The sequence below is a fragment of the Equus przewalskii genome, chromosome 8 (genome assembly GCF_037783145.1).
Source record: "Equus przewalskii isolate Varuska chromosome 8, EquPr2, whole genome shotgun sequence".
In the NCBI taxonomy this organism is placed as follows: Eukaryota; Metazoa; Chordata; class Mammalia; order Perissodactyla; family Equidae; genus Equus; species Equus przewalskii.
The window spans coordinates 18,318,625-18,329,596 of record NC_091838.1 but is presented as its reverse complement, the minus strand read 5'-3'; the positions used below and the strand labels follow the sequence as shown (position 1 = coordinate 18,329,596).

General features: G+C 36.4%; 1 protein-coding gene across 11 annotated transcripts in view; it reads right to left on the bottom strand.

The window, feature by feature from the left end:
• PPP1R42 (protein phosphatase 1 regulatory subunit 42) overlaps nt 1-10,972 on the bottom strand; it is a 44,246-nt gene that overhangs the window by 22,122 nt on the left and 11,152 nt on the right. The window lies entirely within an intron of this gene.

Here is a 10,972-nt window from a genome sequence, read left to right as displayed (position 1 = left end):
ACAAAGGGTGGGGGGGGAGTCATCTGTACGTGAGAGGAAGAACCAGATTTTGTGGGAAGCCACGTTGAGCATTTCATGATACACTCTCCTTCCATATCTAGGTGACCTCTTTCACGATGGCTGTTTCATTGACCACTTAACCAATATGCTGAAGACTCCCACATTGTTCTGACCACTGAGTTTTGGTCTCATATATCCAATTGTCTACTTGATATTTTCTCTGGAACATTTCAAAGGCACCTCGAACTCTACATGACCAAAACTCATGATCTTTTCCCTCTCCCCCAAACCTGACTCTTGAGTTCCCTGTTTTCTATTGTGCAAGGCAGAAGTCAGGGAACCATTTTTGACCTCTGCCTCTTCCACACTCCCTCTTATCTAACTCACCACTAAGTCCCGTTCACTTTATTTCCTAAACAATTCTTCAGTCTGTCTACTCACTTCATTTCCACACCAACCCTATTCAAGTTCCCACCATTTCTCACTTCTTAATTAGCCTGGCCTCTTCCAATCTGTTCTCCACACTGTAGCCATGCTGATCTTTTCAAAATGCTAGTTTATAATTACTTTACACCTAGCTCCCCATTGTTCTTAGGTGGCTCCCCATTGTTATTAGGATAAAGACAAAACTATCATGACCCATGCGGCTCATCTACCCACCAGCCTCTATTTGCACTATGCTGCACCTTCACTCTCTCTTCTTCTCATCTCTCATCTTTGCCATGCTCTCACCTGCCCCAGGGCCTTTGCACATGCCATTCTCTTTACCTGGTAAGCCCTTCTGTTTTCTTAGAGGTCAGCTCAGCAATCCCTTCCTAAGGGAACTAAGACAAATTCTCCTGTTATAGGCTCTCAGAGCCACATACTTCTCCTTTGTAGTACTTGCCACAGGAGCAGTTTTACATTTCTTTTGAGGTGATTATGTACTTAATATCTCTCTTTCTCTCACTCCCGAGAGCTCTTGGAGGCCAGGGACCCTATCTGTTTTTTGTTCTCTGTTGTCTCCCCCATTATCTAGCAAGCTCTGCCACACGGTAGGTGTTCGGAATGAATGGATAAGAAGAAATGAATGAATGCATCCATGAATGAATGGATCTGAGATTAGAAGGAGGACAGGAATTATAAAGGAGAAATTATATGGAACCGTTTTGAAAATTTGCTGATTAGCGAGGCCGCAGACATGCAAAGAAAGAGGAAAGATAGGATTTATCTTTTCTTCTACATCCTCTTCTATTCCTCCACCACCCTCACCTCCCCCTCCCCCACCCAAGTCTCTGCCCTGAACCAGCTGTGGACGAGGGAATAGAAGAAATGAAGGCAGGGTTAGAGGACCTTGGGGAAAGGAGTCCTTGGCAGCTGTGGGTATGTAGATGTGAGAGGGAAGGGAATGAAATCCTAAACAGCAGGAAGGACAGAAGCCACTTGGCTACCCAGCTTCGTCTAGGTCTGTATCCTGTGCCTCGGCCTCTAATGTAGCCACTCCCCTGTGGGTCTAGGACTCTTACTAGGCTAGGGCATCAGCATCGTTTAGGAATGTCTATATTTCCCAGTGACTCAGTTCTCTCTTTTCTTTTTCCTTTTCTTACTCCTTCCACAGAGTTCCAGGATTTCAGTTGCCATGATAGTACTTTTCCTTGTTACATGTGTTCCCTTTAATTTTTCTTAAATATCTTTCTTTCTCACTGCTCAAACCAAAATCTTGGTTGGAAGATTCAAAGTTATTTAACAATCCTAAGGGGCCATTACTTTTTCATTTTTATCTTATTTCATGTATTTTCCACAGGTGCATTTGAGGAACCAGTGGCTAGCCATATAAAAGCAGCTCCTCTAAGTGCTAAATACCTTAGGTAATTATAGTAGTTTTATTAGGATTCTCTAATGATGTCCACTTCTTTTTCCCTATGGCACAAAGCTGTCTCTTGCTGAAGACTCTTAGGATGGATGTCAGTGACCTTATGTATAGCACCTTGAGCTTTTTCTCCCGTAGCACAGGGTTTGATGTCAGCAGCTTTTGAGCAACTTCAATCAATGAGCTTAAATGTGAAAAAATTAAAGCCAAAAAAGGTGACTCTGACCCCAGGAATACATACAGAGAACCAAGTTAGTATTCTGATGCTAAACTTCAACGTGTCATTTGACTAAGCCTTCAGAGGATGATATAAATGGACCACAAAAGCACATTTCAGATGAACCCTGGGCAAGTGGGTATTCAGACATCCAAGAAGCTGTGTCTAGGCATTTTTAATTGCTTGTGTCTTCTTGCTGGAAGTAAAAGAACTTGAGATTTCATTCTCACTCCCTGGATATCTTCTCTTTATGGGAGGGAAAAGCAACTTTTGGCGTATCCCAGCCTCTAGAACTTGCTGAATGGTTTATATTCCTTCTCCAGATAGTTAAATTTTTTTTTTTTGGTCCTGTATTCATTCATTCTATAAGCATGTAGTAGGTGCCTACTATGTGCCAGGCACTGGGATGAGCTCTAAGGAATCCTGAAATCAGCAAAAATTCCTTACTCTTAAAGGTTCTCAGTCTAATGGGAGATATCGTGATATATAATAACAGAATTATATTAACCAGTTGTTCCTTACCAACCATTCACTCTTTTTTAAATTAGATTTTTAAAAATCAAAGCAATGTAATCAACACAGTTAAAAAATCAAATAAGACCATAGGGTTTATAACAAAATTTAAAGATTACCTTAGGGCTTTTAATAAAACCATTTGCAACTTCTTCAGCTATTTCTATACATACTTACCTCCACATTGCTAAATAATATTGACTTTTAAATCTTAGATATTTGTCTACTGAATTCCTACTATGGAAGATGATGATTTAATTCTCGTAAGTACTGCTCTGAACCCTTACTACACTTCCCTTCCCCCATCCTGTCAAGAGAGTCATACTAAAATTGTTAATCAGATTAATATTCATTGGCTATTTTATTAAGCTCACTTAAATATTGTGCGAAGCTAAACCACTTAATGCACTATGATTGCTTCTTATTTTAAAAATTGGTTGATTATTTATTTGCTTAGTTTTCTATGTATTTATCACAACGTTAGCCTACGGCAACTTGGGCTGGTAGATGCTTTCCTAGGACTTCCCTTCATTTCAAATTCCCTTCAAATTCATTCTGGGAATTTTCTTGGCCTTTTTCCTGTTACCTAGATCCCATGTCTTCCCTTTTTCTAGTTTTCTCTCCTGTTTAGGTGGAACACATTTTCCAAGAACTGCCTAAGAGCAAGCACTTTGGATATAAATTTTTTGAGAGCTTGCATGATTAAAAATGTTTTATACCTCATACTTGATTGAAAAATTGACTGAGTATATAATTCTAGACTGAGAATACTTTTACCTCAAAATTTTGAAGATATTATTCTGCTGTCTTCCAGATTGAAAAATCTGATAATTCTGACTCCATTTTGATTCCTGATTCTCTGTATTAGGATCTTCTTTTCCCCTGTAAAAGGCTTTAGGAGCTCTTTACTCCTCGTGTCCTAAACACTTTTTAAGGATTGACCTGGGTATGGGTAAATTTTTATCCACTGTGCTGGCATTTGGGAGACAGTTTTAATCTGGAAACTCATGTCCTTTGGTTCTGAAAATTTTTCTAATATTATTTTTAAATTAACCTTATTATAATTTACATACAGCTAAAGGCATACATTTACATGACCAAACCATTTACATACATAGAACAACCACGATAATCAAGACAGAATGTTTCATCATCTCAAAAAATTCATTCATGGACCTTTCTAGTCAACCTCTTCTTATTCCCATCAAGCAATCCCATTGATTTGCCCTTACTTTATGCATTGGTTTTTACTTTTCAAGAGTGCCATAAAAATGGAGTCATACGGTATGTACTCTTTTTTATCTGGCTTATTTTGCTCAGTATAATATTTTTTAATTTGTCCATGTTGTGTTGTGCATCAGTAGTTCATTAGTTTTTATTGCTCAGTGATATTCCATTGTGTGAAATACAGTTTGTTTATCCATTCCTCATTTGAGGGAAACTTAGTTGTTTCCAAAATTACAAATAAAGTTACTGTAAAGATTTGCATATAGGTATTTGTGTGAACATAGGTTTTCATTTCACTTAGGTAAATACCTAAGAATGGGATTGCTGAGTCATATGGTAAGTGCATATTTAACTGTATAAGGAACTGTCAAACCGTTTTCCAAAGAGGTCACACTGTTTTACATTTTCTTCATCAGTGAACCCATCTGGGTTTGGAGTTTTCTTCGTGGAGTTTTTATTTATAAATATTTTTTAATAGATATAGAGCTATTTAGATTTTCTATTTATTCTTATGTCAGTTTTGGTAAATTGTGTCTTTCAAGGAATTTATCTGTTTATCTAAGCTGTCAACTTTATTGGCATAAAGTTCTTCACAACATTTCTTCATTATCCTTTAATGATATCTTTTTCATTTCTGATATTATTAATTTGCGTCTTCTTTCTTTGTTTTCTTGGTCAGTCTACCTAGAATTTATTACTTTTATTTATATTTATAAAGAATCAACTTTTGGTTTCATTGATTTTTCTGTAGTGGTTGTCTATATTTCTATTTCATTGATTTCTGCTGTTATCTTTATTTCCTTCCTTCCACTTATTTTCAATTTAATTTGCATTTATTTTTCTTTCTTCTTGAGGTGAAAGCTTAGATAATTTTTCTTCTTTTCTAATAAAAGCATTTAAAGCTATAAATTTCCCTCTAAGCACTGTTACTGCATCCCCAAAATTTTCAAATGTTTTCATTTTCATTTAGTTCAAATATTTTATATTTACCCTATACTTACCATTTTTAATACTCTTCATTCCTTAGTGTAGATAAAAGTTTCCAGCTGATATCATCTTTCCTTCACCTTGAAGAACTTCCTTTAATATTTTTTTTGTAGTGCTGGTCTCCAGGGGACAAATTCTTTCAAGTTAAGTTTATCTGAAAACGATCTTTATTTTGCCTTCATTTTTTTAAAGTATAGTTTCACTGGATACATAATACCAAGTTGACATGTTTTTCTTTTTTCTTTTAACACTTTAAAAGTTATTTCATTGTCTTCTGGCTTGCACTGCTTTTGACGAGAAGTCTGTGAGAATTCTTATCTTTCTATATGCATAATGTCTTTTTCTCTAGTTGCTTTTAAGATATTATGATCGTTGATTTTCAGCATTTTTTTTTTATGGTGCACCTTAGTGTAATTTTCTTTGTGATTTTTTTGTTTGGGTTTTATTGAACTTCATGGATGTGTGGGTTTATAATTTTCATGAAATATGGGAATTTTGGGCCACTATATTTTTGTTATTTATTTTATCTTTTAACAGCTTTCTTGACATGTTATTCACATACCATAAATTCACACATTAAAGCGTACTATTCAATGATTTTTAGTATATTCACAGAGTTGTGCAATCATCACCACAATGAATTTTAGAATATTTTCATTACCCCCATAAGAAACCCTGTACCCATTAACATCACTTCTTATCTTCGCCCCATCCCTTAGCCCTAGGCAATCAATAATCTATTTCTATTTCTATAGATTTATCTATTCTGGACTTTTCATATAAATGAAATCTTATAATACTTGGTCTTTTGTGATTGGCTTTTTTCACTTTGTGTAATGTTTTCATAGTTTATCCATGTTGTAATATGAATCAGTCCTTCATTCATTTTTATTGCCAAATAATATCCCATATGTATAGACATACCCATTCTTTTATCCAACCATTGGTTGATGGACATTTGAATTGTTTCTACTTTTTGGCTATTATGAATAATGTTGCTGTGAACATTCATGTACAAGTTTTTATGTGGACATAGATTTTCGTTTCTCTTAGTGTATACCTAGGAGTGGAATTTTATGTCATATGGTAATTCTGTATTTAAAATTTTGAGGGACTGCCTGTTTTTGAAAGCAGCTGTACCATTTACATTCCCCTCAGAAAGTATAAGGGTTCTAATTTCTCCATATCATTGCCAACACTTGTTATTATCTGTCTTTTTAATTATAGCTATCTCATTGGGTGTGAAGTGGTATTTAATTGTGGTTTTGATTTGCATTTCCCTAATGACTAATGCTGTTGAGTATCTTTTCATGGGCATATTGGCCACTTGCATATCTTCTTTGTAGAAATGTCTATTCAAGTACTTTGCCCATTTATAGATTGGATTGTTTGCCTTTCTGTTGTTGAGTTGCAAGAGTTCTTTATATAGTCTGGATACAAGTCTATTAGCAGATATAGGATTTACAAATATTTTTTCCCAGTCTGTGGTTTGTCTTTTTCACTTTCCTAATGGTATTCTTTGAAGCACAAAAGTTTTTAATTTGGTTGAAGCCTAATTTGTCTTTTTTTTTTTTTTTTGCTTATGCTTTTGGTGTCATATCTAAGAAGGCTTTGCCTAATTCAGGGTCATAAAGATTTATCCCTATGTTTTCCTGTAAGAGTTTTATAGTTTTATCTCTTACATTTAAGTCTCTGATCCATTTTGTATTGATTTTTGTTTGTGTTATAAAGAAGGGATCCAACTTGATTCTTTTGCATGGAGCTATCCAAATATCTCAGCACCATTTGTTGAAAAAACTGTTCTTTCCCCATTGGATTATCTTAGCACCCTTGTCAAAAATCAGTTGACCATAAATGTGAAGGTTTATTTCTGGATTCCCAGTCTCATTCCATTGATCTGTGTGATTATACTTATGACAGTGCCACACTGTCTTGGTTACGGTAGATTTGTGGTAAGTTTTGAAATAGGAAAGTGTGAGTCCTCCAACTTTGTTCCTTTTCAAGAATGTTTTGACTACTCTGGGTACCTTGAGGCCACTATTTCTTCAAAAATATTTTCTTCCCCTGTCTTAGTTCGGGCTGTTATCACAGAATATCAGAGTCTGGGTGGTTAAACAACAAACATTTATTTCTCACAGTTCTGGAAGCTGGGAAGTCCAAGATCAAAGTGCGGACAGATACCATGATCTGGTGAGAGCACTCTCCCTGGTTTGCAAATGCCTGTCTTCTCATGGTATCCTTCCATGGCTAAGAGAGAGAGCTCTAGTCTCTTTCTCTCCTTATAAGGACTCCAATCCCATTCATGAGGGATCCACCCTGGTGACCTAATTATCTCCCAAAGGCCCCACCTCCAAATACCATCACATTGGAGATTAGGCTTCAACCTATGAATTTTGGAGGGACCCAAATGTTCAGTCCTTAGCATTGCTCCTACTCCTCCTAGGACTCCCTTTACATACGTCTTTGAATGCTTGTGGTATCCCATAAGCCATTGAGGCTCCGCTCATTATTTTGTAGTGTTTTTTCTTTCTGTACCTCAGTTTCTTTCCTTTTTTTTTTTTTTGAGGAAGATTAGCCCTGAGCTAACTACTGCCAGTCCTCCTCTTTTTGCTGAGGAAGCCTGGCCCTGAGCTAACATCTGTGCCCATCTTCCTCTACTTTATATGTGGGATGCCTACCATAGCATGGCGTGCCAAGTGGTGCCATGTCTGCGCCTGGGATCCATACCGGCCAACCCCGGGCCACTGAGAAGCGGAACATGCGAACTTAAGCACTGCACCACCGGGCCGGCCCCTGTACCTCAGTTTCTATAGTTCTCATGCTATGTCTTTAAGTTCACTGATCTTTTCTTCTATAGTGTCTAATCTGCTTTTAATTCCATCCAGTTAGTTTTTCATTTTAGATATTTTTCAGCTTCAGAAGTGACTTTTTTTCATATCTTCCATTTTTCTTCTGTTTGTGTTCATGCTTTCTTTAAATTCCAGAGCATATTTGTAATAGCTTTTTAAAAGTTCTGTCTTCTAACTCCATCCTCCATGTCATTTCTGGATGTTTTTTCTTGATTAACTTTTCTCCAGTTATGATTTACATTTTCATGGTTCTTGTTTGCTGTACCCCTCCCTGCATTGTGGCCTGGAAGGTGCCTGCAGGCAGAAAGCTGGGATAAATAGAGAGCTCATCTTGTTTGTTTTCCTTCTCTTATGGACCACAGTCCTGTCCAATGTCTGAAAAAGTTGTTTCACATATTTTGTTTAGTTTTCTTTTCTTTTTTGTGGGAGAATACTTCTTGTCATGCATGGTTAATACATCATGACCCATTATATTATTTTTAAATATAATTTTATTTTCCTCTTCTTTTTCTTGTTCTCTGATACTTATACTCTTATTAGTCATATATTGGATCTCCTGAATTAATTCTCTATGTTTCTTTTTTGCTTGCTTATTTTTCATTCTTTCTCTTTTTTTTCTTTCTGGGAGACTTGCCTAATTTTATCATTTAAGCTTTATATTGAATATTTAATTCTCCTATTTTAAATTTCTAAGTGCTCTCATTCACTTAATGTTCCTTTAAAAAAAAAAAGAGAATCTTTTATTTCAAGGTTATAAAATCCTTTTTTATTTCTCTTAAGAAGTTAATTATAGTGGGCTTGTTTTTTTTAGTTTTTATTTTTCTACTTCCATCTTATTTGTTTCTTTAGAGTTCTTTTTGTTTCTTTCTCTCTTGGACTTTAGAGGCTGCATTTAGATGTCTATAATCTTGAGCTACCTATTCATTCATGAAAGTGAATGAGAGCTCTTTGTGTGAGAGACAGGCTTCTTGACTGATTGGTTTCACTGTAGGGCAATTGGACATGCTGCTGGCATTTTCCCTCTGGAACCCTTAAATGTCAGAATGGGGAGATGTTTTCTCTTGGGCTGGTCAGCATAAAGGTCATTTCCTCAGAGGCCTTTCTTGATAACCTGATCTAAAATATCCACTGACCCCTTTTCTACTACATCATCCTTCTTAATTCCTTCATAGCACTTTTCACAATCTTCTCTGCTTATTTATTTTCTGACTATTCCCTCCCTTGTCTCACTGTAACGTAAGCTCCTTGAGGGTAGAGACCTGTCTGTCTTATTTATCATGGTATCCCCTGTGCCTAGAATGTATTTCTCCAAAGGGCCAAGAACAGTGCCTGGCACACAGAATATAATAAATATTTTTGAAGAGATTAACTTGATGCGAGGTTCAGGAAAAGCTACACAGGAGGCGATATTGAACTCAGTCTTAAAAAATAAGGGTTTGGTTTAATTAGGCACTAATCATTAGATTGAATAATAAGCAGTAATGAAGGACTTTATTTTGGTTATACATTTATCCTGGTTATGCATTATTAACATGGCCTAAGAATAATCACTGTGGGCAAAATAGCTTGGTCTTAATGTCATTCCAAAGAACTTCCTTTGGGATCATTTGGAGGCTAGCATTTTTATCTGATCAAACTCTTCTTTTCTGTTCAGAGTTAAAGGCATAAAAGAGTAAGACTTAAAAGTACTGACAGAGGGTATTATGCTGAGTGAAATAAGTCAGAGGGAGAAAGTCAGATACCATATGATCTCAATCATAAGTAGAAGATAAAAACAACGACAAAAAAACACATAGCATTGGAGATTGGACTGGTGGTTACCATGGGGGAAGGAGGGGGGCAAAAGGGGTGATTAGGCTCACATGTGAGGGGATGGACTATAATTAGGTTTTGGGTGGTGAACATGATGTAATGTACACAGAATTCGAAATATGATGTACATCCGAAAATAATAAAAAAATTTAAAAAAATTTAAAAAGTACTGACAGTAACTGAAGTGAATTGTGGCAATTATGATAATTAATAACCAACTAGATCTTTCAAGATATAGTCATATATTCATCACTTATTACTGAACATTTATCGTGCTTAGAATCTGGGCTTGCAAAACATTTAGGTAAAGTACTTATCCTGCACTTAAGATTGATACCAATTTGGGAGACTGGAATTCTCCATCATTCTCTCCACAGGAAAGGTGACCTTCTGTGCTTGGCCACTCTGTTCCCATTTCCCATGGAGTGAATGTGGAACACATTCCAGGTCTTCTCTACTTAATCAAGACCTACACTCTACTCTCTGTCACTTTGAATAGGATCATATGTACAGTATATCTGATGTAAGACTACCCATCTATTACAAAATCATTTGACAGTATTGATACAGATCCTGCAAAATCATAGGAAAACTAAGTAATTCTTATGAATACAAAATGCTCAATGGAAAAAATCTAGAGGAGTACTCTAAAATTTAAAATATTTTTGAATGCAGAATTTATCCCATGATCTCGTTATATCCTTCACATTTTAAGTTGAGACAACTAATTGAGTCATGCTTTCTTATTGGTCTTTTTATTTTATACATCCATCCTGGTTGTTCAGTGGCATTTTGGATATTTTGAGGAATTCATTGGTAGTAGAATACACATAATATTTATTTTCATGATTATCTACTGCTTACAGTACTTATGGGATGAGCCAGGTAATAGATCTGAATTTGGAAACAAGGCCAGGGGTAACTTTTTTAGGTCAGCAGATAGCTGTCTGGAAGTAGTTTTGAAAACAAGAGCTCTGTTTATGGGACAAAGGAGCTCATTCTTCCTCCAATGGTCCCAGGTAGACAAATTATACTACAGCCCACCCCACTGCCAAACCAGAAACTGTGAGGTCATGGCAATGGCTCAGCTCATGGGTGACTATTTCCAGGAAGCCTTCCCCAGCCCCAGGCTGAGTTTGTGCTACCAAAATACCTATGAAAACAGAATCACACTGTAGTCTCGTTACTTGTTGGCCATGGGTTTGTTGAGCCCCAGGACTGTATTCTTCCTTCCTCTGTGCTACACAGTGTATTACAGTGCCTGACAAATATGTAGGTGTCCAATATATGCTTGAATGAATGAATATGGCATGATATGACATAACATGACATGAATATAGCTATGGCAGATTAGAATAAGTTCAAAATCCAGGTGCTTCCCCAAGGAGGAGTAGCCAGGAAAGAGTTTGGGTCTAGTCACTAGAAGCTCTTTCATTGGGAGATCAGAGTTAAGGGACAAGAAATCTAGTCTCCAGAGGGAACCATTTGATAGAAAAATAATGTAGAGAGGAAAAAGCA